The following is a 26,315-nucleotide window of genomic DNA, read 5'->3' on the forward strand; positions in this document are numbered from 1 at the left end:
AGCAAGCTGGATAAATGCTCAATACATAGGTCATGTGATGGAGCCCCGGCTCACTTTGAAATAATGGTAGATGGAAATAAAGATTGGAAGAAGAAGAAAAAGAGAAGGAGGAGTTTGGATTTGATATCCCGCTTTATCACTACCCGAAGGAGTCTCAAAGCGGCTAACATTCTCCTTTCCCTTCCTCCCCCACAACACTCTGTGAGGTGAGTGGGGCTGAGAGACTTCAGAGAAGTGTGACTAGCCCAAGGTCACCCAGCAGCTGCATGTGGAGGAGCGGAGACGCGAACCCGGTTCCCCAGATTACGGGTCTACCGCTCTCAACCACTACACCACACTGGCAGGGGCAATGGCATTTCCTCTGGAATTTTCTTTCTTGGAGGGAATGCTTCACATTGCTCCATTGCAATGCTGCCCATCCTTACTGGAGGGAAAGAAGCACTAGGAGATGACTTCTGCAAATTCAAATAGATTTTGTAATCTAGTTTGAAAGAAAGAAAGAAAGAACAAGAAAAGAAAGAAAGAATTTTTTTTAGGTAGGAACCAGCCTTTCGTCTTTATTTTCTGTTTAGGAATACTACCAGAGCTCTAATACAGTTAATTAGTAACAAATTCATTGTCCCCTCAGGGAACCTGAAGCTGTTGTATGTAGAACCTTAAAACATCTGCAGGAAACCGAACACCTCAGAAATTTTCAGAGCTCTGGGGCCAGCACTATGGAAAAAGAGATGCATTTTCTATGCCAGCTTTGTGGGTTTTTAATCGTCTAACTGTCAGACTTTAGAGAGAATAGATCACACTTTAGAGGCTAGATCATTACCATTGAAGTCAAGGCAATGGTGACTTAAAGAAATCTACAATGTTGCGAAGCTATAATGAGAATTAGAATCCAGCTAGTCTGAAAAATGAGAAGGCAAATCCTGAGGTTACTGGTAACTCTGCCTTTTAGATTTACTTGTCCGAACTGTCAGCCGAAAGTGAGAGAAGGGAGATGGCTAGATAAGGCCCAGTTTTAAGGGAAATGCCTCACACTGGGTGATAGAGGCATATAAAGTAAGAAAGAGAAAAATGGCTTGTGAAGACAACAAATGGAAATGCTGAAATATCATGTGAACAGAATCCCAGAGAGCTTTTCAAGAGCCTATCTGGGTAGCTGAGAGTATCCCTTTGGTAGTGTTGTCTCATTCATGCATCAGTACTAATGATGTGGAACATGTGGAGATGTTGGCAAGGCTGGCTTCAGGTGTGAGAGGGGCATAGGTGAAGTGCCTTCTAATGGGCCCTCGCCTGGCTGCAGAGGCAGTCCTCTAAGTCAGTGTTTCCCAACCTTGGGCCTCCAGCTGTTTTTGAACTACAACTCCCATCATCCCTAGCTAGCAAGACCAGTGGTCAGGGATGATGGGAATTGTAGTTCAAAAACAGCTGGAGGCCCAAGGTTGGGAAACACTGCTCTAAGTAGCACTGGGCAACTGGATCCAGCCACCCTTTTAATGTCCCACAATGACCTACAGTGATGTCAGGGGTATTGTAGGAAATTAGAAGATGGCTAGATCCATCTACCTGGCCCTGCCTGCAACGCTAGACTAGGGCACGCATCAGAACTGAACCCTTCCAGTGCCCTGGAGTCCTAGGTGCTGATTCTTGGTGGTTATTTACTAGTTTTGGAAATTCCGTTGTCTGAATTTTAATTTTTTCATTTTCTATTTTACATAGACAAGTGAAATAACACAAACATATAACCCCTTTTGACTCCTCCCTCCCGCATTGTGGATTGTAACATAATGATTTCCCCTTCTGCATCGCTTTCATAACTCTATTCCTATAAATCCTTTATCATTCCATAGTTCAAAATTTTGCTACAAGTTTTCTGTCAGTGTGTGTAGTTGATTACAATAGTTTTTCAAATAGATTATAAACTTTCCCCATTCTTTATTAAAGACCTCCTCTTCCTGGTTTCTAATCCTTCCTGTAAGTTTTGCCATCTTGGCATAGTTCATCAGTTTTATCTGCCACTCTTCCTTGGTCAGAGTTGTTTGCACTGCTGGACCCCTCAAAATAAAAAATCTGTGCTTCCTCCAAAGCTCTTGTGATGAGTGAGCTGTTCACGGAGCTCGCCGTCTGCTGCCATTCCATAGTAACCTGGAAGTCTGGATGAATTTTTAATCTGAGTTAGCTTTGGTTGGCCCTAACACCACCAGCAAGCCTTGCATATTTCATTTACATGTGAAGTCATTGGTAGCAGACATTGTCATTTTCAGTGTTTCGACATATCATTAATGTGTACATTAAAACAACAACTGTGTGAAACTGTTCTTTGCATCCAACAATTATTGTGGGCAAAAGCTTTCAGGGAATAAATAATACAAAGTGCATGAGCACTTGTAGTAGTGCTAAGGCACCTGCTTTGAAAGCCAAGGGGTATTGCAAAAAGCAAAACCATCAACACAGCTGTTGCTATTAAGAGGCAACAAAAAGTTGCCTGCAAGCGGAGAGCATCGTCCCACAATCCAAATAAATTTCTTCTGGAACCATCATGTGTACTTGACCAAGCCAGAAACAAAGCCCATTAATGATTTCCATTAACTTAAATGGGCCAGGCCCAAAAGAGCGAAAATGAAAACTGGGAAGGCGTATAAACCCGAGGGAGTTAGAATTACTAATCACCTTGACTATGGTAGTTGATTTGCAATACTATATTCTCTGTAGCATAGCAAATGCATTGCAAAGTGATTTTGATCTTATGTGTTGCTGTTACTCTGGAAAAATGACAGTCGGCAGTGGTCTGCAGTGGAAAAGATGCTCTTCATTTGTCTAACAAATAACCCATTCTGGGTTGAATTTGTTCTTTAATGAACAAAATGTTGTATGCTCTGTGGTTTTCAGTGACAAATTAAAAGCAGGCAGCCTGATCATCAGCGCTTTCTTTAGGTTTTTAAACAAGTTAATGTTTTTTCTACTATAGCTGAACTCAGAGCTGTGCTTTCCCAAAACTTCTGATATGTAGGGCACAGGGTTTAAATTGGGGGCAACCTTCTTTTTACACACACACTTTCTCTCTTGTTGCCCTGAGTCCGCAAAGCTGAAGGGAAGCACATTCTGGCCTCAGCTGTAGGCCAGAGGACCACCAAGAGGCTGAACCTGCTCCCTCTCAGGAAGAAGACCCACTGGGCCCCATCCACCAGTCAGAGAAGGGGCAGCTTGCAGGGTGCTTGATTCCTCCCTCCTTGGCTAAAAGAACACTTGGCTCTCTTGCCATTTGCTCTGGCGCTACAGAACTCAGGGGAGGCCTGCAATTGGCAAAGGGTCTGAAGGCTGCTGACATTTCCATTTCAATCTGCATTTTATTAATTGTTGTGTCTTGATGAAGTGCCATTGCTCATGCTGAAGTGGGTGTGATGTGGATTTCAAATGGATAGTTTTACATGTTATGTCTGGTGCAATTATTGTGTACCATATGTTTCGCTCTATAAGACGCACCAGACTACAAGCCGCATCTAGTTTTTGGAGGAGGAAAAGAAGAAAAAAAATATTCTGAATCTCAGAAGCCAGAACAGCAAGAGGGATCGCTGTGCAGTAAAAGCAGCAATCCCTCTTGCTGTTCTGGCTTCTGTGATAGCTGCGCAGCCTGCATTCGCTCCATAAGATGCACACACATTTCCCCTTACTTTTTAAGAGGAAAAAAGTGAGTCTTATAGAGCAAAAAATACGGTATACAGTGGTGCCTCGCAAGACGAAATTAATCCGTTCCGTGAGGCTCTTCGTATAGCGGTTTTTTTGTCTTGCGAAGCAAGCCCATTGACAGCTTAGCGGATTAGCGCTATTAGCGGTTTAGCGGCTTTTAGCGATCAGCTGTTAAGCGGCTTATCAGAGGATCAGCTGATAAGCGGCTTAGCGGCTTAGGAAAAGGGGGGAAAGGGGGGAAAAACCCGCAGGAACTCGCAAGACATTTTCGTCTTGCGAAGCAAGCCCATAGGGAAATTCGTTTTGCGAAGCGCCTCCAAAACGGAAAACCCTTTCGTCTAGCGGGTTTTCCGTCTTGCGAGGTGTTCGTCTTGCGGGGCACCACTGTACTGCCTTGTAGGATAGTGCGCCTGAATGAATGAATGAATGAATGAGGGAATGCAGTGCTGTTTTTCTACAAAAAGAGGTGCTGGAACTCAGTTCTGGTGATTTTGTGCTGAAAAAAAGTCCTCTGAGTGAATGAATGAAAAGAAGACATTTTAGCAAGCTGATTGTCAAAAAGGTATTTTGAATGGTTTTCTCTTTGTCCTGCAAAACTGGAAACAGAAAACAGAAAGCCCCTCCTCAGCTTTACATGCATACACCATGTGATACCAGCTTTTGCCCTTTCTACCTCAGTTCTTTGTGTGCAAGCTTTAGTTACAGACTGCACTAAGAGTACAGTGGGCTTATAGACACATTGATTTTTGAAATAGTTTCTTTCCTTCTCATTTGAAATCTCTTGCTTTGCAATGTAGATTCCAAGCAAACAAGCAAAGGCAAGGAGAGGTTTTGATGTATGCTAAGCCTTCCATTAGGATGTGCCTCATGGCCTACGGGATTCAGTCGGTTTCATCATTTTTTAAGCTGAAGCAATTGCTTCCTTCAGATATGTTGATGGAGTGGTGCAGGACCATCGATTGTTGCAGCCTGAAGACTATTTATCAGGTTTGAAATTTAGTGATGTATACTTAAAACTACAGAATGCCAGGACGCTTCACAAAACAACACTCTATAGATGAACATGGCCACGTCTGGGTACCTGACTGAGGATTTTGAACAGCATCCAGACAAAGAAGCAGTAGAAACAGATGAGCATCCTGACAGGTAAGCTACTAAATACAAAATGATGGCAAAACCAGAGTCAGTTGAAAGGGAGTTGAAGCTGTCCTATCAAATGGTAGGAAGCAGAGGAGACAGTGTAAAAGGGGCAGCCTGAGGGGTGCTAAAGGCATAGGTGGAGGTTGCAGAGCTGCATGGGTTAAGGCCTTGACCCCTGCTGCCACTGTGCTCACTGGTCATGCTGGCTGCAAATTTGATGAGCATCTAAAGTGGCCCAACATGTGTGTATATAGAGCAACTTAAGACAAGGGGAAATAATAGGCAACATAAGAAGCTGCCTTAGGAAGTCAAGTCTTTCGTCTCCTATTATCTACCTAGTGTCATCCTTATCACTTGTCTCTGGTTCATGAAGAGGGGCTTTAAAATGCACATAGAGCTATTTGCCTACAGAGGCTCCCCCATTTCCTTTCCTTGCTTTTGTTGCCATCTAGACCCTCTGGCCAGTAATAATGTGGTAACATTGCAGAACGACTGAGAAAGCAGGACAAATCCACTACCGATGAACTAATTCTTGTGTCAAAAACATGTTGCAGAGTATACTTCTAATAAAACACCAGTATGGTTAAAGAGGTTCAAATTAAATAGTACAAATTAAATAGTGAGTGAAGTTGGTTCAACTCAGTGTTCATGTTCATTCACAGCAAAGTATTCAATAGGTGTGCATTTTCTGTCCCTTATTCCAGAAATTTATTTTAACTATTTAAAAGTGTGGTATTCAACTTAGATTAGACCTGCTGAAACTAACAAACGTGGCTAAGTTAGGTCCATTCTTTTCAGTAGGTCTACTCTAAGTGAACCTTAGTTGAATACCACCCAGCATTTCAAAAAACTCTAAGCTTTGTACAGCCTAAAAAACAGACAATATACCATTAAAATATTAAAACAAAAAACAGGCTAAAACCGATAAAACAGCAATATAGGAACACATAAAAGAGACCAAAACAGAGATTCAGAGGATTCAGAAACACAAAACAGGCTCCAGGCTTAAGGGTCAGGGAAAGGCTGGCCATATAAAGAAGGTACTGGCTGTGAGATGTCAATACAAGTAACCGTTTTGAGGGTACATCTTGTAAAGAGAGCACATTTATTTCTCCAGCTGGAGGGGAAAAAAAGAAAACTATGGCAAAGGTGCATTTATATGTTGAACAGTAAACCTGGGGCTCTCATTAGGACTGGGAGATGCAAGTTGAATCAGCAGGTATTGCTTAGCTGCTGGTCATTGTGCATTAAAGCCACAATTGTGATTTTATGACTGGCCAATGAGTGCTATTGATTCGAGGGCTAACAGCATAATTACAGCAATTCATATTTATGACACCCTTTTACTGCACATAATTACCAGGCAATAATGACATGGTAGATGTTGAATGGTGGTGACCCACAGATGCTTCCAGTGGCCCCATAGCATCACATTGAAGACCTGGAAAGTCTCTCCACTAATGTTTTCAAGGTCCACATATTCAGGATGTATTAGGAAGCAGAAAACCTTTGTGGACTCCTTTTAAAGTGGTATTTCAATCTGAAAGAAATAGAAGATTATACAGTCTTGAAGCTTAATCATAATAACAATATATATATATATATATATATATATATATATATAGGCATTGCTTAATGCAAAATGGCTCTGAGCAACTTACGGTTAAAGCAAAAAACATAAAATATCACACATACATTTTTTTAAAAAAACATAAGCATTATAAAACATGCACCGCCAACAAAACTCCACTTTAAGCAAAACTCCGAAGCAGACACAGAGTCTCCATTCAGCAAATAACAAGCCCAATAGTAAGCCACCAGCTGAGAAAAGATGCTAAACGCATCTTTAAAGATGCACCAGAAAGCAATAATTACACAAAATAGATGAGCTTGCTGCAAGCCTGCCCCATTCACAGGCCCTCTCCATGGCAACTTAGCAGCAGAACAATAGTTTTCAAATTGTGTCTGGGGAACCATAGGAATCCTTGGAAGCTTACCAGAGGTTGTACAATGAGAAAATCAGCAATGGCAGATGAGTTTGTGACCTGATGGCCGAATAAAGAGACAGACACAGAGGCTGGGTTGAACTAGGGGCACTTAATGAAGATTAAAAACTCATAAAATCCCTACAGAAGAAGAGGAAGAAAAACACCACCACTGGTATTGGAGCGAGCCTTGACCTCAAGTAATGACCACTCCCCACATCAAACACAGCCCCCCCAGATTCTACGTGGCTCCCTAAAATACAACCTGGCTTTGCCCCCTCCCACGCTGATACCTGGAGGTTCCCGTCTAACCTCAGACAGTTAACCAATCCCAGCGGGGGGAGGGGCATTGCTAGGGGGGTTGGCCAGGTAGGGTGGGACAGCCCTGCCCACACAATAGAGGGTGGAACTTACCTGGGAGTCCTCAGTCGGCTCCAGAGCTTCTCCCACCCTGCCCTTCCTCATTTATGCCTTCTTTCGCAGGCTAACCTCTTCTCCACAGTTTTGTGGGCACTGCTACGTAATTGGTTGCTGATAAAGAACCAGGAAGGAATTTCCCTGCATTGGCAGGTTTTGCCTTCCTCGTAGCAAAACGTCACAACTTTGGCGGATTCAGGCCTTGGGCAGAATCCTTTAGTCTATCTTCCCTAAATGGGTGTGCGTGTGTATGAAGTGGTGACCCCCCCCCCCCGTGGCAGCAATCCCAGGTTTTCCTGTTAAAGGAGGTTGTTTTGAGGGGAGGCATTGGCCATACGCCGATAGGTTGTCAGTGGTCTCCCCTGCGTTGTGGCGAAATGGGGGGCAGGCTCTCTGCTTAAGCATACGTTTTCCAGAGTCAGTCCAATCCCCACACATTTTGGATATCCCTGATGTTCCCCAGATCCCTGGCTGGGCACTGGGAGGGATAAACGCCCAATGCCTAAGCCAAGGTCTCCCTACATCTGAATCTTTAATAAAGTTGTGGCCAATTTTAATCCCATAACATGTTGTCATGAGTCATTATTCCACTAGGGAGTCGCCTGGGATTGGAGGGAGTGTCTGCCCGTCCATGCAAACTGCAGCCACTAGGGCAACCAAAACCACTGCCTGCAGGAACCTGAGGCATGACTGTGTCCCACCTGCATCCCATTCCCAGGCCATACCATGAAGGTAAGTAGGAAGGCCTATGTCACTCCACAACCCTTTCCCCAGGGTCCCAGAGCTGATGCAGCATTTTGGCCCCCAGGGTGGTCCTTATTGCATCCCAGAGCCCAGAGATGGCAGCCTGTCACCTTTAGAGGGGCCTAAAGGGAGTCACCAGGCTGAAAACACAGCCGTTCATCATCCCACACCTCACCGCCAAAAGTTAAGACTGCTCAAGCTAGTTAACAACACAGTAAACCATCTAGTACCACCACCAGCATGGAGTAGGTGAAAAAAGCCAGCCCACAAAACAAGGTGGATCAGAGAACAATTCCAACTTAGCCCCCAAACATCCATCAAATCAGACTGAGAGGAAAGGTGAAGGAAAGGTACCAGGGCAGCAGATCCTGCTGATCTTGATTTTCCCCCCTTGCTCCATGTTCCTTTTTTTAAAAAAAAAATATATCTTCATTGTTTTACAATACATCATACAATAAAGGTAAGTACAACAAAGTTAAGCACAAAAAAAGAAAAAAAAAGAATCTCCACATCAAAAAGTACAAAAAGAAGTTTAAAAGTAACAAGAAAATAAAAATAAAATAACAATTTAAAGTACCGGATATTTATACAACATCATGTCTTATTCAATAATGTCTTCTGTAAAAAGCTTCCAGTCGTTCTCATTATACTTTTTTATTGCCTTGATTTTACCACAAAGTTTATTTTACCGTATTTTTCGCCCTATAGGGTGCAATGGCCCATAGGACGCATCTCTTTTTTGGGGGGGAAATGAATAAAAAAAATATATTCCCCCGACGCCAGCCCCCAGAACAGGCTGCTATCCGCAAGCCTTGCAAGCCCGCAGGAACTCCCCCCGGGGGCGCAAGGCTTGCGGACACCTGCGTGAAGCACAGGGCGTCCTCCGGAGGGCGCCCCGTGATTCGGGCTGCAGGCTGCCACCCGCAAGCCTTGCGAGCCCACGGGAACTCCCGCCGGGCTTGCAAGGCTTGCGGATAGCTTCCTGAAGCCTGGAGAGCGAGAGGGGTCAGTGCGCACTGATGCCTCTCGCTCTCCAGGCTTCAGCGAAAGCCTGCAATCGCCCCATAGGACACACACACATTTCCCCTTCATTTTTGGAGGGGAAAAAGTGCGTCCTATAGGGCGAAAAATACGGTATATCCTTTTCCATATATTCCTCTAAGATTTTTTTTCCATTTATGTATTATACACATTTATTATACATGCTCCATGTTCCTGATGTAGATCTTCCTTCACCCCTTCTTCTCTGGCACGGAGAGGGGGTGCCATTTGAGGGGCTGCTTCAGGTGCCAAGATGTTTTGGGCCAGCCCCACTCTAGAGTGTCATGTGAGTTTCCCCCCTCTCTCTGCTGTCTGGCTGCAACTTTGCCTCCCCCCCAGCTGATACTGAGATGGAATGGGCAGCAGAATGGGCCTTCCCAGAAACACAGCTTGCTTCCCACTGTTTATTCCTCCCAGTGTAGCATGAACATAAGAAATGGCCCCATAGCATGTCTGACTGTCCAGCTCACAGTTGTCTACTCTGTCTGTCCGACGGGCAGCTAGAGCGCTCTCATTTCACCCTCTTCCTGAGCATTTTAGCTGGAGATGCTGGAGCTGAACTTGGCACCTCCTGCATGTGGAACATATGTTATTCTCCTGAACGACAGTCTCTCCTTCATAAAGAGGCATGAGAGTTCAAGGTGGGTTTGGCATGCACCATCCATTCCAGTGAGGTGGTGGTAGGGATGGGGAAGAAATTTGATTCACATTTAAAGGTGAAGCTGCCTGATTCACACTTGCCAAAACAATATGTGAACCGAAGCACAGCCTTCCTTTGAAATTCACATGTCTTTGAATTTTTCACTGCATTTCTCCAGCCAAGTAGTGTGCAAAAAATGCACATACTAGGGTAAAGTGTACATTATAATGCATATATTAGTGAAAATAATACATAAAAATACACTATAGATTTGCAAAAATGTGTATATTAGGCAAAATTGCGCACACAAATAGGTATATAAAGAAATGGTCACACTTAAATGCTTATGAATTTTCACAAGGCCTTTCCCTCCATAAACCAACATGGAAATATTGAGAACTTAACTTAAAACTGGAGAGTTGAGAAATAGAAATTGATGAATTTGTCCATCCCAGGTGATAGCGAGGTCCATTGGGCTCTGGGATCTTCTGTAATATGCAGGAATTCAGGGGTACTTTGGCCGGTCATTCAATCTGGAAAATGTTCCAAGCAAGTCAAAAATCTGGGGGGAAAACACTGACAGAAAATGTGAATTGATACAGAGGCTGGTGAACAAAGAGGTCCCCCCCAAAAAAAGTAAATGTCTACAATGTCTATGTTACAGAGACAAGATTTTGGTCTTCAAACAGGCATGAGGAAATATGCTTTGATGGAGGGGAAAAAACTCATTGCTTCCTTGGATATAAATTGTATTGCATTTGGGATGGAACTCCATATCATATCTTTGTAAAAAGCTTTGTCTTGCAAGATCAACAGTTTGGGAAGAGTGTTCGCTGTTATTCTATTCTTTCTTTCTTTTTCTTTTAAGGACATTTGGGTTGCTAGTCTAAGAAACCAATGAAAAGCAACCAGGTGTATTTTAATTAATTGATTGTCTGTTTTTATGTTCTTTGTATACTTTGTTAGTTTTATGATGCTAGCTGCTTTGAGCCTGGCTGCGGCCAGGGATGGAGCAGTACAAATAAATTATTATTATTATTATTATTATTATTACTACTACTACTATTACTATTAAATGGTTGCCATGTGAGTAGCTTCTTGAATGCTTTAGCTTCTTCCATCGCAAGAGCATCTAACCTTTTGTAATCATTCCGTTCAGCAACAGTGCATCTGGGTGTTGCCATTCTGTTGCTATAACTATTCCTGCTGCCAGCATTAAATGCGAGAGTTATTGATGGGATTTCATCTTATTACCCTCATCTGAAGCCTAGAAGGGCATATAAAGGAGATAATACCACCTGCTGGGTTGCCAGGCAAATATGTAACTAGCAACTTGATCCCGGAGAATTTTCATTTTAGCAGATTATCACAAATATCAGAATGCTTTGTCTAAAAAGGTATATACTGCCAAAACCCTGGTTTGAAACAGTTCCTCATTTTTATTTCCCTCCCCATAACTCTGCAGATTGTTTGGACAATGGCGTTCTTTTGTTAAGTGATTTTGGCATTCTGTGTTGTGTTGGGTCTTCAAAGAGAAATTGGCTGCTTCTCTTTCCGTGATCATTAAGGGCAGGCTGTGTGGTTTATACACACAATTGACAGTTGTCGTCAAGGGCTGCTTAACTTGTCAGTGATATCAATCCTGCTTTTGGATGATCTCACAGGTTTTGTTTTCAATGCTAATTTTGTTTCAGTTATGTGATGCATGCACTGGTTAGGAGGCTGGCAAAATTAGAAAATCTCATGCAGGATGCACCTCAGATCCTTAGAATCTGAGCTGTTACTAATTGGAAGCTAATTGGGCATTTTTAGGAGCTAGTCAAAAGAAGACAGAATCAAGCCTGTATCTTTCCATGTGTACAGGATGTTCAGGGTTCCAGTTTCTGTGCCACTAAGAAATTGGCAAAGAAGGGGAAGTGCGCATAGCTCAGTGGTAGAAGACATGCTTTGCATAGAAAAAGTCACAGGGTGAGACTGTGTATACAGCATACATTAAAAGGGAACTGTAGCTCAAGGGTGCTGGGAACTGTAGGTCTGTGAGGGTTATTTTTTGGAGCAGAGGGATTGTGCTTTAAATATATAGTGTGCATGCTTTCTGACTCCTCCAGTTGAAAAGGTTCAGGTAGCAGATAACATGAAAGCCCTCTGCCTGACTCTGCCAGTCAGAGAAAACAATCCTGAGCTAGATAGACAAGTACCCTGACCTGCTCTGTGTGTGTTCCTAAGGAATTTGCTTTTGCATGGATGCCAAATTTGAAAATGTGGATGAGGGAGAATTGACACCCCCCCCAGTTTGCCATCTACTACTACTGCTGTTGCAATGATGCCTGCACCAGCTGATCTCAACCAAGGAGTAGCAGAAGTGGCCACTATTTTTGTTGCAACATTCAAAACTCCCATTGTTTCTGGGTGCATTTTGCGACAGAGAATTTCATTATTGCAAGCAGTTTCTGAGCTCTGGGTGCAGTACTGCACCTAAAATTTCAGATTCAAACTGCAAAAGGGCCTTTTTCTGCCCCCCCCCCCACTTCTAGCTACTCTCTGAAGACTGGAGAAGAGACCCTCTTAAGAATATTAGGGGGGTGGGCAGGGGAAGGACTAGACCATGTGAAAAATAAAAATAATATTTCAGCTGCAGTTCATTCATTTTCAGCTTTGTATTCTTGTTATAAAAAGCGCACCTAGACATTCTGTTGTTGCACCCATAACCTAGGATTAAGGTGCCATTTAGCTCTTAGCTTTCATATCTCAGTTTCTAAAACTGTGCTGTGGTGAGTTTCCTATCAAAGTCATATGGTGTGCGCATGCATGCAGAAGTAAACAAATTAACAATCATAAGAACAGCAGTGGCAACTGTCAGGGATGGATGCTGAATATCAGAAGTGGAAGAAAGATTGTTATGAAAGAAGGTCGCTTTCCTCTCAGTATGTGAGTTGCCTTTGGATCAATATCTTGCTGTAGAGGTTTTCAACCTTTTTCGATCACCCTCCCTTGTGGAGTGTTCCCTCAGCCTCCTTTCCTCTCCTTGGGAGTGCTCCAAGCAGCCGCTGCTGCCACCCCTGGTCTCTGAGCTGCCCCCCTGCCCCAAAGAGAGGCGCCTCCTAACACTGCCCCACAGGGGCCTAGGACTTGTCTGTCTGTTCCCAACAGCAAGGGCTGGAGGACTGGCTGGCTGCGCCACCTCACCCGCTTGCTTGCTTGCTCTGAGGCCGCATCAGCTCCTGGCAACCAGCACCCCTGGCCAGCCCCAAAGGCACCATTCGCCTGGGGAGCTTGTAGGCAGGACTGCTTCAACAAACAGCTGTGCAAGCCTTTGGGAGGCAGAGACGTGAGAAGGCAGCGGAGGAGGGAGGGAGGGAAAGAGGGACAGGGGCCAGTGTTGCCCACGGCACCCCTGACCATCATTCAAGGCACCCCAGGGTGCCACGGCACACTGGTTCAAAACCACTGCATTGCTGATTTTATATGTATTGTGTATTCATTAATTCTTTAACATTGGATTGCTTTGAGTATCACAGAACCAGGCCTTGCCTAATACAAGGACCAGTGGGAATTATGACAGCAAAAAACATGAAGAACGATACCACCTCATTTCACATCCTACCCTATCTCTCCCTTGTATTTTATTTTAAATATTGATACCCCATGTATCTTCTTCTTCCCTTGGTTTTCTCATCTATGCTTGAAACCTGGAGTGTATTCCCCTTGGAGCAGGTATAGATTCTTGTTGTTTATATTTGCTCTGTATCAAATCATCAAATTGTAGAGTTGGAAGGGACTATGAGGGCCATCTAGTCCAACTCCCTGCAACGCAGTTATTGCTTTTGATGACACATATTACGTAAGTAATAGATGGTTGAGTTAAACATTTAACCAGCTGCTAGCTTTTCTCTAGTAGGACTAGCCAGAACCTATTAAAGGGTCTCTAACTGGTTTTCAAGTGCCGTTTGTTTCATGATGGCCAAAGTCTACTCTGTGTATGAAACGGATGATAAAGCTAACAGTGAGCCATATGGGGAAAACAAAACAAAGCAACATGTGCAAGGGATTCAAATGGAGCAAGTTGCACCAGGAATACACATATGGATGCTGATTGCTGTGATCTAACAGAGTCTCATAACACAATCCAAAGTCTGAGTGCCAGTAATGTGCTGTTTTCCAAGTAGTATAATACAAACACAATCATTCTGTCCCATCATTCTGGGACACTGCTGATAAAATGACGATTTAAGTGTTTGCACTCATGCAAACCATAGCCATTGCATTTCACCCATTGCTAGTTCATTGGTTTCAAAGTGCGTGAATTGTGCCATGATGGCCCAGTTTGCTTGCACAAAAGTCCTGTTGCTGTTGTGCTGCAGGCAAAACAAGCAAGCCTGGCTTGTCATATTGCCCATACCTGGGCCATGATTTGTTGCTCCCAAGCAATCCATGAGTGGTAAGCCAAACGCAAACCTTTGTTATTGTTTGCGCTTTGTTTGGAGAAAACAAACCACCAGTTTGGGTTTGGATGAGACAACAAGCAGAGCCTGTTTTTTCTGTGGTGTATCTGTCTGCAGAAGTGGAGCAGTGTGAGAACTTTTGAGCAGCATGCATTAGCACACTGCTTATGCACAGTTTGTTTTAAACTATGGTTTAATGTGATGTGCTAACCAGACCAGCCTTCTCTATGATCAGAACCAAGCTATGTACATATATCTACTTGGAAGCAAGTCCTATTAAGTTCAGTTGAACTTCCTTCCGGGTAGGTGTGCATACAGGATTGAAGCACTGGAATGTGTAAATGTATGGTTGTATGGGTATGATTTGATACAATTGTGTTGTTTAAAGACTAGTGGGAATACTTTGCAGCTTGTTTTCTTTGACTTTCTAGAAAGCCCAGTTATCACTCCAACCTTGTACACCGTGAACCACTCTGCAGTAATTATGTGGCCCCTGTGACAAGAGAGAAGCCGTTATTTGCAAAACGGTATGCCATTTTGAGATACTAAATCACCACAATATTTCTGTAACTTGGGGAATATATAATGGGATTCAGCATCCTATGCTTCCTAGTCTTTTATCTTCATTTTGTGCACTTGGTCACTTCAAAGACCTTGCTTGAACATCAAAGGATGGCTTTTGAAGTCTCCAAAGGTATGAGCCAAGAGCTAATAGGATTTTCTCTCCCACCTCCAGGGGATTTGAGTAGACTGTCATGGTAGAATCATTCCTTTTAGCATTCTAATAACCAATCCCTCAAGGAAGCTCTCTGCATCAGAAGACAGCAGTCACTACCAAAAAGGCCTCATTAGTTTTCCTTATAACACACAAAAAGAAAAAGATCAAGAGGGCCCTGTCTGGAGAGATTCTGACACATAGGCAGGCCAAAAGAGTGAACTTCTTGTTTTGAAGCAAATGTCTGTGCCTCTACCTGCCTGGAGTTTGACTCTGAGTTAGCAGGAAGTTGTCTTGGTGGATGTGACTGTCTTGAAAACTAAGGACATGCACAGTCTGAATTTAGCTATGTTTGTTCAAAATACAATTCCATTGATTTCCATGGCATAAGTGCACATTGAAAGGCAGTTCTTGTATGTTTCAGATTTTTGTCCTCCAGGGACCATTAAGGGAATGCAATCAAACTTTTAAGTACTGCTGTACAAGAATACCAAAGAGGCAACAACGCCTTGGTTTATTTCTTTTCATAATTCTTACTTATCGTTATCAAGTGCTGCCATTGTGGCTACTGTGAACAGTGCTGGGCCAGCCTGTTCCATAGCTTCCACTAAATAAATAATTATCCTTGGTTACCCGTCACAGTGAGGGACGCGGTTGGCACTGTGGGTTAAACTGCAGAGCCTAGGACTTGCCGATCAGAAGGTCAGCGGTTCAAATCCCCGTGACGGGGTGAGCTCCCGTTACTCGGTCCCTGCTCCTGCCAACCTAGCAGTTCGAAAGCACATCAAAGTGCAAGTAGATAAATGGGTACCGCTGTGGCGGGAAGGTAAACGACGTTTCCGTGCGCTGCTCTGGTTCACCAAAAGCGGCTTAGTCATGCTGGCCACATGACCTGGAAGCTATACGCCAGTTCCCTCGGCCAATAAAGTGAGATGAGCACCGCAACCCCAGAGTCGGCCACAACTGGACCTAATGGTCAGGGGTCCCTTTACCTTTACCTTTTTACCCGTCACAGTGATGTCCCTCTCTCGGATAACACACAGGACAATTTTGTCCCTTCTTTTTCACAATATGGTTTTTCCATCAGTGGTGGAGCATGTAAAAGGCCCCAGCTGCAATACCTAACATTTCCTGGTAGTGCTGGGAATGTCATAGGCAGCTTTCTGTCTTCCTTTGCACAGTAGGAATCATATACAACTGGGCTCCTTGAATGGGTCTCAAATGGGGTAAATTCTTGAGAAGTTGCTGAAAGCATGGTGTTACAAAGTCCCACATAGTCTGCACAGCAGAGGAAACGTGGTTTTCTTAATGCATCTATGGGTGAACTATTGAGTTACAATGGGCATTTCCAGATTTGGCCAGGAGAGCCTTAATCTGCAAACAGTTCATTGGGATATTGCAAAATTGTTGTGGCGAGCAAATTATAGTGAAAAGATACAAGCTGGTATTTTAATGCCAATGATATTGTGTGCATGCTGAAAAAAGCTTACATGCTGCAAAAAGCTCACAATACACATCTGTATGACTGTTCGCTAGATTTTGTACCATCTCTCAATTTTGTATATTCATGACCAGTTAGTTAGGTTCTTTGACTTCTTTCTTCTTTAGGGCTGTGGTCTCCCTGCTATTTAACTGGAAATAAATTCCACTAAAATCAATGGGACTTAGTTCTAATTAAGCACAGTTTAGCATTAGTTAAATATATTTTAGCCCCAGTGTGTTAGATGCTTCTTAAAAAACCTTCTTGCACAAAAAAATGAAGCAATGTGCAAAAGTTTTAATTAAAGATGGACATGCTTTCCAAAGTGATTTAATGTCCCTTTTGGCTCTGTTGTGTCTTGATTTGAGCAGCTGGCATTACTTCACCTTCAGATTATGAAATGTGAATCCTTAACTTCACAGCCCCTGTACACTCTCATCCAGCAGCTTTGGGGAAATTCTTTCTTTCTTTCTTAAATATTTTTTATTAATTTTTACACAGCAAATTTCAATTTAAACATATCATTAACCTTCACATTTAGGATTCTCAGAATCCCTTGACTTCCCACCACCCTCCCCTGGTTTCCATTGTCAATCCCTTTTTCCTTCAGCTTATCCTATTTCCCCCAATTTGTTAGAAATATTATTAACCATTTTCCATTGTATTTTGTACGTTACAAGTATTACTCTAATCCTGCCAAAGTTTTTAGTCGTTCTCTTAAATACATTATAAATTTTTCCCATTCCTTCTTAAATTTCTTTTCTTCCTGGTCCCTGATTTTTCCAGTCAATTTCGCCATTTCAGCATAGTCCACCATCTTCATCAGCCACTCCTCTCTGGTTAGAACTTTGTTGTTTCTTATCCATATCACTATGGATTCATACTGGTGTTTTTCCTTGTTTAAAGCACAAAGCAGCAGCAGCAATAACCTCTTAGTGCCGTATCTTCAGTAGACAGATTAACCATTAAAATGATGAAAAACCCAAACTTTCAGCATTACCGAAATGCTCATCAAGCCACCACTCTGACTCTGGCAGAGAAGACCAACATAGTCACACCTTAATTCATCTTGAGTTGTATCCAGATTGTGGCAGTTGTGTTTAGGTTCCATCGACCATTGACCAAAAATAGATTCGATCATTCATTGAAAAGAAATTAACTCTTTCTATTGAGTTGAATATGGCCTAAGTGTGAGTAACTTATCTCTATCTAAAAAAGATGTGATTTTTAGCGTGGGGAGGGGGCATGGATGCATGCCATGAATAGCTGCCTTTCTACTGTCTCTCAATTTTCCCCAGCTGTGCATAGATGGATTTTTAACAACAGAATGTCCTGGTGGAGGAAATTATTTAGAGAGGAAGGAAATGAAAACATCATTTTTTGAGAAGCTTTATATCCATCTCTCAAGACACAGCTGTTTCAAATAGTTCATTTATGTCATGCCCAATTTAAATATCCTTTGTTTTCCAAATGTTTGTGAAGATTTCATAATTATTTACTTTTGCTGAGTGAAAGGAAATCCAGCATATGTGGGTATCTACCATTAAAAATCTTGTAGATTAATTTCATAATTTTAAACTGTGGCATGTACACAAAATATGAAAATAATAGCTCATTAAGGTCTAATTATAGCTAGAACTTGCAATATGGGATAAATAACACAGTATTTTTAAAAGAACTGAACACATAGTTCTAGTCTGTCTTAGGCAGTAATCACACATGTATTTTAAAGCCCCTAAATGCACAATCCATTGAGTTCAGTGGTATTTACTTCTAGGTGTGTATATCAGATTAATGATCTCTTAGGAATCCCCACTTCAGTTACTATGCACTATCACTGAGTGGTGTTTTTCCTTGTTTAAAGCACCACATATACTTTGAGCCAGGAATGGATGAATCTGATAATTGCAGTTTCTCCCATTTTCTCATTTCTCCCAATCTTAAATCCAGCCCTCCACATTTCCACATCTGTTTCTTTTAAAAACAAAACAAAACAAAACAAGAAGAGTCCTCATGAAAATTCACCAGCATTTTAAGTGGGATTCCCCCCCATTATACATGCTGCCTAATACACACATTTTGCAAAATCCACTAAAAGAATGCAACTTTGTACATTATTATTTTCATTTTGTACAGATTTTACCCCAGTACATGCACTTTTGTACACATTACATGACTGGAGGACTGCATTACAAAATTCGGAGCAAAATTTGAGGGATAGTTGCATTTCGGTTCAAGTATTGTTTTGGAAAAATGCAGATTAGGTAGGGTCACCTTTGAATGAAAAGTAAATCTATTCTTCCTACCCCCGAAAAAATCTCTACTTCTGCCTTGGATGCAACCTCATACTAGTGCAACAATGTCTGTTGGTTCACCAATCTTTTGTTAGACTGACTGGTGTCTAGTGGTCAAGGACGCTCCATCAATGTTTCTTCAGGGGAAACTAATGGCAGCGAAAAGTCTCCTGATAGCTGGGAATCTCCTTCGGGTGTTTAGAACAAGATGGCCATTAGACCTTCGATAAAGAAATTTTCTTCCAGACTACAAAACAGGAGAAGAGAAAACCTAAAAGCTATTTGCAGTTTGAACCGGCATAGTAAGGCGGGGGGGGGGGAGAGCTGAGAGTTTTTAGCTGCGAACGGGGAGGCATGGTGCAGTCTTGAAGAAAGGGTTGCACAAATTGCTCTCAGGGGATGAGACCCCCTCAGATGGAGTAGCTGATTATTCCCAGTGAGCTCTGACAGACACCATAAGTCTCCTGCGTGTGTCATCCAACGGAAACCAATCTCAGTCTCACTGCCCTTGGAACTTCCCACTTCTCAGAAATAAGAAACAGATAACAATACGATGCGTAACCCTGCCTTTCCTGTTCGCTTACCACTCTGCCCCTAAATGCAAAGCAATCCCCTTGTAGACCAAGCAAGAATTCTTGCCAATTTCTCCTTTGAGTGTCTTGTAAGTATCTTCCCTTGTTTGAGATAGAACCCCCTTCCCTTAGATCCTTTCCCTAGCTTCAGTTCCGCCTCCATATCTAGTGCAGAAAACACCATCTTCTTTCTTTTAAAGCAGTCCACAGCTTGTCCACCCTGTCTTTCACCCTTTAATGTGTATTTATCAGGGACCCACTGCTAGCCCAAAGCATCCTGCTGCCCGAATTGGTACCCTGATGGTACTCCCACCATCTGAAGCAAACTCAACATTAATAAAAATTAAAATTAAACCTTGTTGTACCATTCATATCCAGATTTATTGTTTTTTCCTATTCATTCCATAGTGCAGTATGAAGCAAGTTACATAGCAGGGCTTACCCTCTTTCCCCACAAATATTTTATTCAAGTTGGCGCCCCAGATATGCATTGTGAGTCCCTTCACATTCCAGAAAAACACATGGATGACAAGGCGTGGCTGCTATATATATTGGCAATGGGGTGAGGCTGCCCCACATAGCCCTGTGATGTCCCCACATCTGTTCTTGGAGTGTGTGTGTGTGTGTGTGTGTGTGTGAACCCACCTTCACATTCTCCTCCTCTCCTAACATTCCCACCTGATAGATTTACAAAATACTTTTCTGATACTGGTTCATTTATGCCTTGTTGGCAACATCACGCCAAATTTCCCTGCTTTTCAAGCAGATGCTTGGTTTACCAGGTTTAATAATTATTTACATGCCACATTTAGATCCATGTGGTCATATTTGCTCTCCCCTCCACCCTGAAGACTCAACCCATTCTCCTGAAGGGTGAGGTTTGTTCTTCGTTCATCAAATGGCACAAACAGTGAAATCCTAAGTACTTAGCAGGTGCCACATAATTTACTTAAGTATATTATGGGTCATTTATCGTTATGGATCCTAACAGTATGCTACATTATTTACGCAACACTAGAAAGGAGAGTGCAGCCAACAGATAAATGCCTCATTGCCTTCCGCAACCCATCAAAGCTTTATTGGGCCAAGAGAAGATCATCCTGAAAGATGCATTGCATTCCTGGCCAGTTTTTCTCCCCCACTTCCATTCGTCTCGTGCTCATTTCAGCTGCAATCCTGCATGAGCTGTTCCTGGGAGTAAATGATATCAAGCACAGTAAGGCTTACTTCTCAGTAAACATCCATGGGCTTGTGCTACATGGCAATGCTGCAGTAACATCAGTGCGGGCATGTAAAATCCCTATTCCTAAGGTCTCAAACTTGCACATATTTCTTCCTGAGTAATCATGTGATCAGTATTCCTATATTAAGGATGGAAAATTGAGGCTGGGACAGTGGGACCAATCCACAAATGAGTGGCCCAGATGTTGAAACATACTCCCAATATTCACAAGAAGTCACTGCAGAATTGAGGACAAGTCTTGTCCCATCTAAAAGCCTGGTGATACTTTAATTTTATTAAAATCAGATGCCACCTTTTCTCTGAGGAGATCAAGGTGGCATACATGGTACTTTCCCTTCCCTCATTGATCCTCACAGCAACCCTGTGAGGGAGCTTAGACCAGGAGATAGGTCCCTCCAATGAACTTCATGGCTGAGTCGGGCCTTGAAATTTAACTTAATATAGTAAATCCCTCCCCATCCCTTATTCACATGGGGGTGGATATGACTCAGAAGAGGCACCTTATAATAATAATAATTTATTATTTATACCCCGCCCATCTGACTGGGCTTCCCCAGCCACTCTGGGCGGCTTCCAAAAAAATATTAAAATACTGTAATACATCAAACATTAAAAGCTTCCCTAAACAGGGCTGCCTTCAGATGTCTTCTAAAAGTCTGGTAGTTGTTGACATCTGGTGGGAGGGTGTTCCACAGGGCGGGCGCCACTACCGAGAAGGCCCTCTGCCTGGTTCCCTGTAACTTGGCTTCTCGCAGTGAGGGAACCGCCAGAAGGTCCTCGGTGCTAGACCCCAGTGTCTGGGTAGAACGATGGGGGTGGAGACGCTCCTTCAGATATTCCCCTTCAATCTGTTTGGTGGAATCTCCACAAGCACCATGCAGATCCCTGGATCAGGGCTCTAATGACTAGCCAGAGGCCAGCCAGTGAGTTTTTAGTGTAGAAGTCAAGGTTTTCTAGGTCCTTTCCCCACTGGCTCAATCTGCTTCATGCTGAGCCCAGAACAGGAGTGGAATGGCAATCCATCAGAAAGAGGGATAGATTTCAAAGGTTTAGGCTCATATCCCAATCAGCTCAGCTCAATAGTTTCTGGCAAGTCACTACCTCTAGTTTTCCATCTGTTAATGTGCCAGGGTGGGGGCAGGGGGTGGGGAAGGTGGCCAACTTCAAAGGGCTGCTGTGGAAAGGAATGCGAAGAGGACTGTAATGTATTTTGCCTGCAGCTGGCGCCTTGATCCTAAACATTTGTGCCCTGTCTGCGATACTGGAGCAACAGCTCTGCCATATCAATGAAGAGCATCATCATGGCTTGCGAAACTTGCACTGGCACCGTGTTTGCTATTTGTTGACACTAAAACCCTCCATCCTGGGCATTTAATCTTTCTCTTTTAAATTCCCCCCTCTTTTAAAACAAATAAATGTATTCATTGATTTTCCTTTTTAAAAGAAACATGTAAAAGTTAACCCAAGGGGGAAAGAAACCAACAACATTGAACCAAATCAATAGCACTTGTCCAGCGAGTCAGATTCATTTATTTATCTGTATAATTTTCCCTCTATTAATCCTCACCTTCTAGTGCCTATGCACTAGTCAGGTGTCATCCAATAATTTGAAATCGTAATATAATGCACATTAAAATTCCAGCAGTGAAAAATTGGTCCCTAAAAGTGACAGGTGAGGCTACTAACCCTTTTTGCATATTTCATCATTCAATATTTCCACTAAACCGTTTAAAAAAGGATCAGTAGTTATTTAGATGCCTTATTTCAGGGATAGCCAATATGGTGCTCTTCAATTGTTACTTGGACTACAACTCCCATCATCACCCCTATTGACCATGCTTGCTGGGGCTGATGGTAGTTGTAATCCAGCAATATCTTGAGGGCACCACACTGGCTATCACTCCCTTATCTGTTAGATGTGGAAGTGCATGGCACCAGGAACTCAAACAGCACTCTCCTGCAATCTGGAGACAGGGGAAAAAAATCTCATGAGCAGAAAATGCTATATAAACTTGAAAACATTCAAGGCACTGGGGAACAAAATTGCCCCTTTTGGAGAAGAGATTTTCATAAAACATAAAAATAAAGCCATCTGAATTTAGTCACTCCTGTATGGCAATTTCCTCGGGTACCAATTACCTGGACCCCTTTGGTGTAGCATGTCTGCTGAATGATTAAGGAGAGGATGAAGAATATTGCTAAAAATAGACAAGCAAGGCGGAGTGGGACAATTAGCAATTTATTCAGAACTCATCATTGAACAAATTAGGACCCATTAAAATTTGCTACTGTTTTTAATGAAGGTAGCAGCTGCTGTGCCACTTCTTATAGAAGTGATAATATCTTAACACTACACAAAGGAATTTGTTTATTTCTATTCCCCAGACCAAGCATAAGACAGGAAAGTCAGCAGGTGCTATTTTTGCAAAAATTGAATGCATTATGAACGGGTTCATTATTCCCCTGATTTCTTTGCACGTTTTTTTCTCTATCCCCAGGTCCTCATTAGTAAATAGGGGAAAATAATTTATAAGCTATCAGGAAAACAGTTTCCATGGATAATGAATGTAAAGTAAAGCCAGGGAGAAGTCAATAAAACATTGATCACACGTAATTTACCAATAACTTTACCCCAATGACATGTGTACTACTGATTGTTGCAGTGATAAAATTTAGGGACCTGCCCTATGAAATCTGATGGTAGGGAGACAGGAACTGGAGGATGAGTTATTGCTGGTAAAAGGAGATGAGCCAACTGATTGTGATGCCACATGATTGACAGGCATCATGTTAAAATCCCTTGCGCAGGGCTTCCAAGCGCAAAGGGCATTGTCAGTCTTTTGCTTTGCAAACCTTCCCACTCAGTTCCTTCCAGTTTCCAGTTTCAGAGATTGAAAGGAGCGGCATGGGTCTGCTTCAAAGAGCAGCACTTGGAAGCAGGGGTGTTTTCCACTGAAAAGAAACCACTTCCCATTTCTTGAGCAAGGTGCATTCCTGCCAAAGGAACAATCAGGATCCCATTTTAAGCTCCCAATTGTCCATTTGAAGCCCTGTCCTCAACAACCCCTCACCTGTCAACAGGTGTAGGGTAAGTGGGCATGGCTCCTCCAAAGCAGCCTCATGGGCCAAAATTTGGCCCATGGGACTGGAGGTTCCCCACTCTTATCCTATTGTATCAGCCTCTGCTGCTTACAAATAATAGTAAAGTATACAATACAGTGGTACCTCGGGTTAAGAACTTAATTCGTTCTGGAGGTCCGTTCTTACCCTGAAACTGTTCTTAACCTGAAGCACCACTTTAGCTAATGGGCCCCCCCGCCACCGCTGCACCACCAGAGCACGATTTCTGTTCTCTTCCTGAAGCAAAGTTCTTAACCTGGAGTACTATTTCTGGGTTAGTGGAGTCTGTAACCTGAAGCGTCTGTAATCTGAAGCATCTGTAACCTGAGGTACCACTGTACAGGAGCTGCACAATGGAATGCTGTTCCTTCACTCTTCTTTGTAGATCATACCAGTTAGATGGACACAGTAATATGTGATAATCACATACTTATTTTTCATAGTAGGAAGCTGACAGCTGTGTTTGCCCTGTTGTTTCCAACATAAGTACACAGCATGCATTTGCAAGAAAGGAGATGCACATGCGACCATCATGTGACAAAATGTATGTGTCTTACATAATTTTTCCATGAAAGAATTCATTAAATGGCCTTTACAGTATAGTCCTCCACATGTTAATTCAGAAACAAGTCCCACTGAACTCAGTAGTACTTACTCCCAGGAAAGTGGATATAGGATTGGAGTCTTAGGTTGTAATCCTAAACACACTAACTAAAGAGTAAATGTTCATAGGATTTTGCTGGAACCTCTCAATGAAAGTTTCATTCCTGAAAGTCCTAACTGCTGCCTTGTATAATTGAAAACAAGCTAGTTAGAGGATTAACCCTTTAGACTGTTTGCAGTGAAAAATAGCACTTGTCTTGTAGCACCTTAAAAGCTAATGTGTATTATGGGATAAGCTTTTGTGGACTAGAGTCACGTTTATTAGTTGCATGCAGTGTTGTCATGAGTTGTGTGTGTGTATGTGTATATGTGAAAACTTGTAAGCAATAAGATCATATAACAATGTAAGGCAAATTGAAGCTGTGTCAAATCAATTAAATCTTAAACGTATGCAAAACAAACTGCGTGGATTCCTTTCACATCTTTTTGAATTCTTTAATAGGCACTCAAATATGCTCTCTCTGTGTTTTGTTTTACCTCAGAATGCTTAAGTTGGAATAACAGACTTGAAGCCTCTGAATGCCATTGGAATGAAAATGTAGAATAAGAGCAGCTTTTGATTTGTTCAGCAGTAACTCACTTTCTATTCACGTTGTCTTAGATGCCTGCGGTAAAATCTTAACTTCACAGAAATCAATGGCTCCCTTTAACTTCAGTGAAGTCTGGATTTCACCCTAGAGCCAAGTCTTGAAGGGTGGGGGTTGGGGAGAAAAACTTCATATTCATATTGAATATGAATATAAACACACAGAAGGTGCCTTTCTGGGCATCAAATTTGCTTAAACAAGACCTGGAAACAGACCTCATCACGCAGGAGCTGCAGTTGGAGCTCTGCACCATTTAAAACCATATACACTTCAGAAGGGATGGGCAGAAGTTAAATTGAATTCACATATAAATTAAATAAACTTAATTCACCTTTTTCAAAGCAAGACATCAACCAAAACCACTTTGAAATTTGCGCTTATCTGAATTTTGCAATGCAACTCAGGCAATGTGTGTACAAAACTGCATATACTGAGGGAAAATGTGCAGAAAATGCATATACTAATGGAAAAAACATACAGAAATGCAGAAGTGATGCTTTGCAAAACTTAGTATATTAGTTAAAATTGCATACAAACATATATATTAGGAGGAGAGGCAAAGTGTTTCCCCCCATCTGCCTTTAGATAAGGAAGTCTGAACAAAATGTGAAATGATTAAAATGGAAGAGATTTGGGACAATTAAGGACAGGGAGGAAGGGAGGGAGGGAGAGAGAGAGAGAGTGAGCGCGTGAGCATAGAATTAAGTTGATGGGAAGTTTGAAAAAATAAGTTGGAGAGAGTTCAAGAGTAGGGCTGTGAGCCTATAACTACCTACTAGGGAGGAAGTAGCATTGGTTCAGTGTGGTTTACTACTGAGTAGATGTGTGTAGGCTTGGAGTGCAGCTTGTGCCATTTTTTACATGCAGTCAAATTTTTCTTTTTACCCCCATTGGTTGCAAAGCTCTTGCCCCAGATGCTTCTGTCTGTGATCTAGCATGGAATGTTCTGAGTTATACAGTGCACACAGGTTTAGCTCAATGCTTAATATGTGTCCACCAGAGTACGTGTAGCTGGCAGAAAACCTGTAGCTATCATGTTCTAGTGACTGAGATAATGTAGGTCTGTGATGTTCAGAAGAGTCGATCTCATCCTCCCTTCCATTGGTTTTCTTTTAAGAGTTTTGCATAGGTCAATGCAATGTTTATGGCCACTCCTGTTGTGCCTTACATTACTGATGGTCAAGAGTGAATATCTGGGAGTCAAAGCAACTCTAAGTTACTAAAAGAAGTATCAGAAGGTACAATAAATCTAATCTTCTCAGTTAATGGGACAAGGGCAGTGTGTGTGTGTCTGTCTGGGTGTGTGTGTGTGTGTGTTGTGTAAGACTTCAGAGTTTCCTCTCCTTTATTACACTTCACACTGTTCAGTTTACAGTCCTCCCTGTCCAGACTCACCTCCTTCTGAGAAGGATTAAGGGGAAAGAAAATCACTCAAGTTTTTCAATATCATATTATGTCTGAGATAAGCACTGGCTCTTCTCAGGTCACAGTGCGCCGTCTCTCGCCATGTCCTCTTACATTCAATCTGTGAAGGCAAATTGAGCATCACTG

Source organism: Podarcis cretensis (genome assembly GCF_951804945.1).
Source record: "Podarcis cretensis genome assembly, chromosome: 9".
NCBI lineage: Eukaryota > Metazoa > Chordata > Lepidosauria > Squamata > Lacertidae > Podarcis > Podarcis cretensis.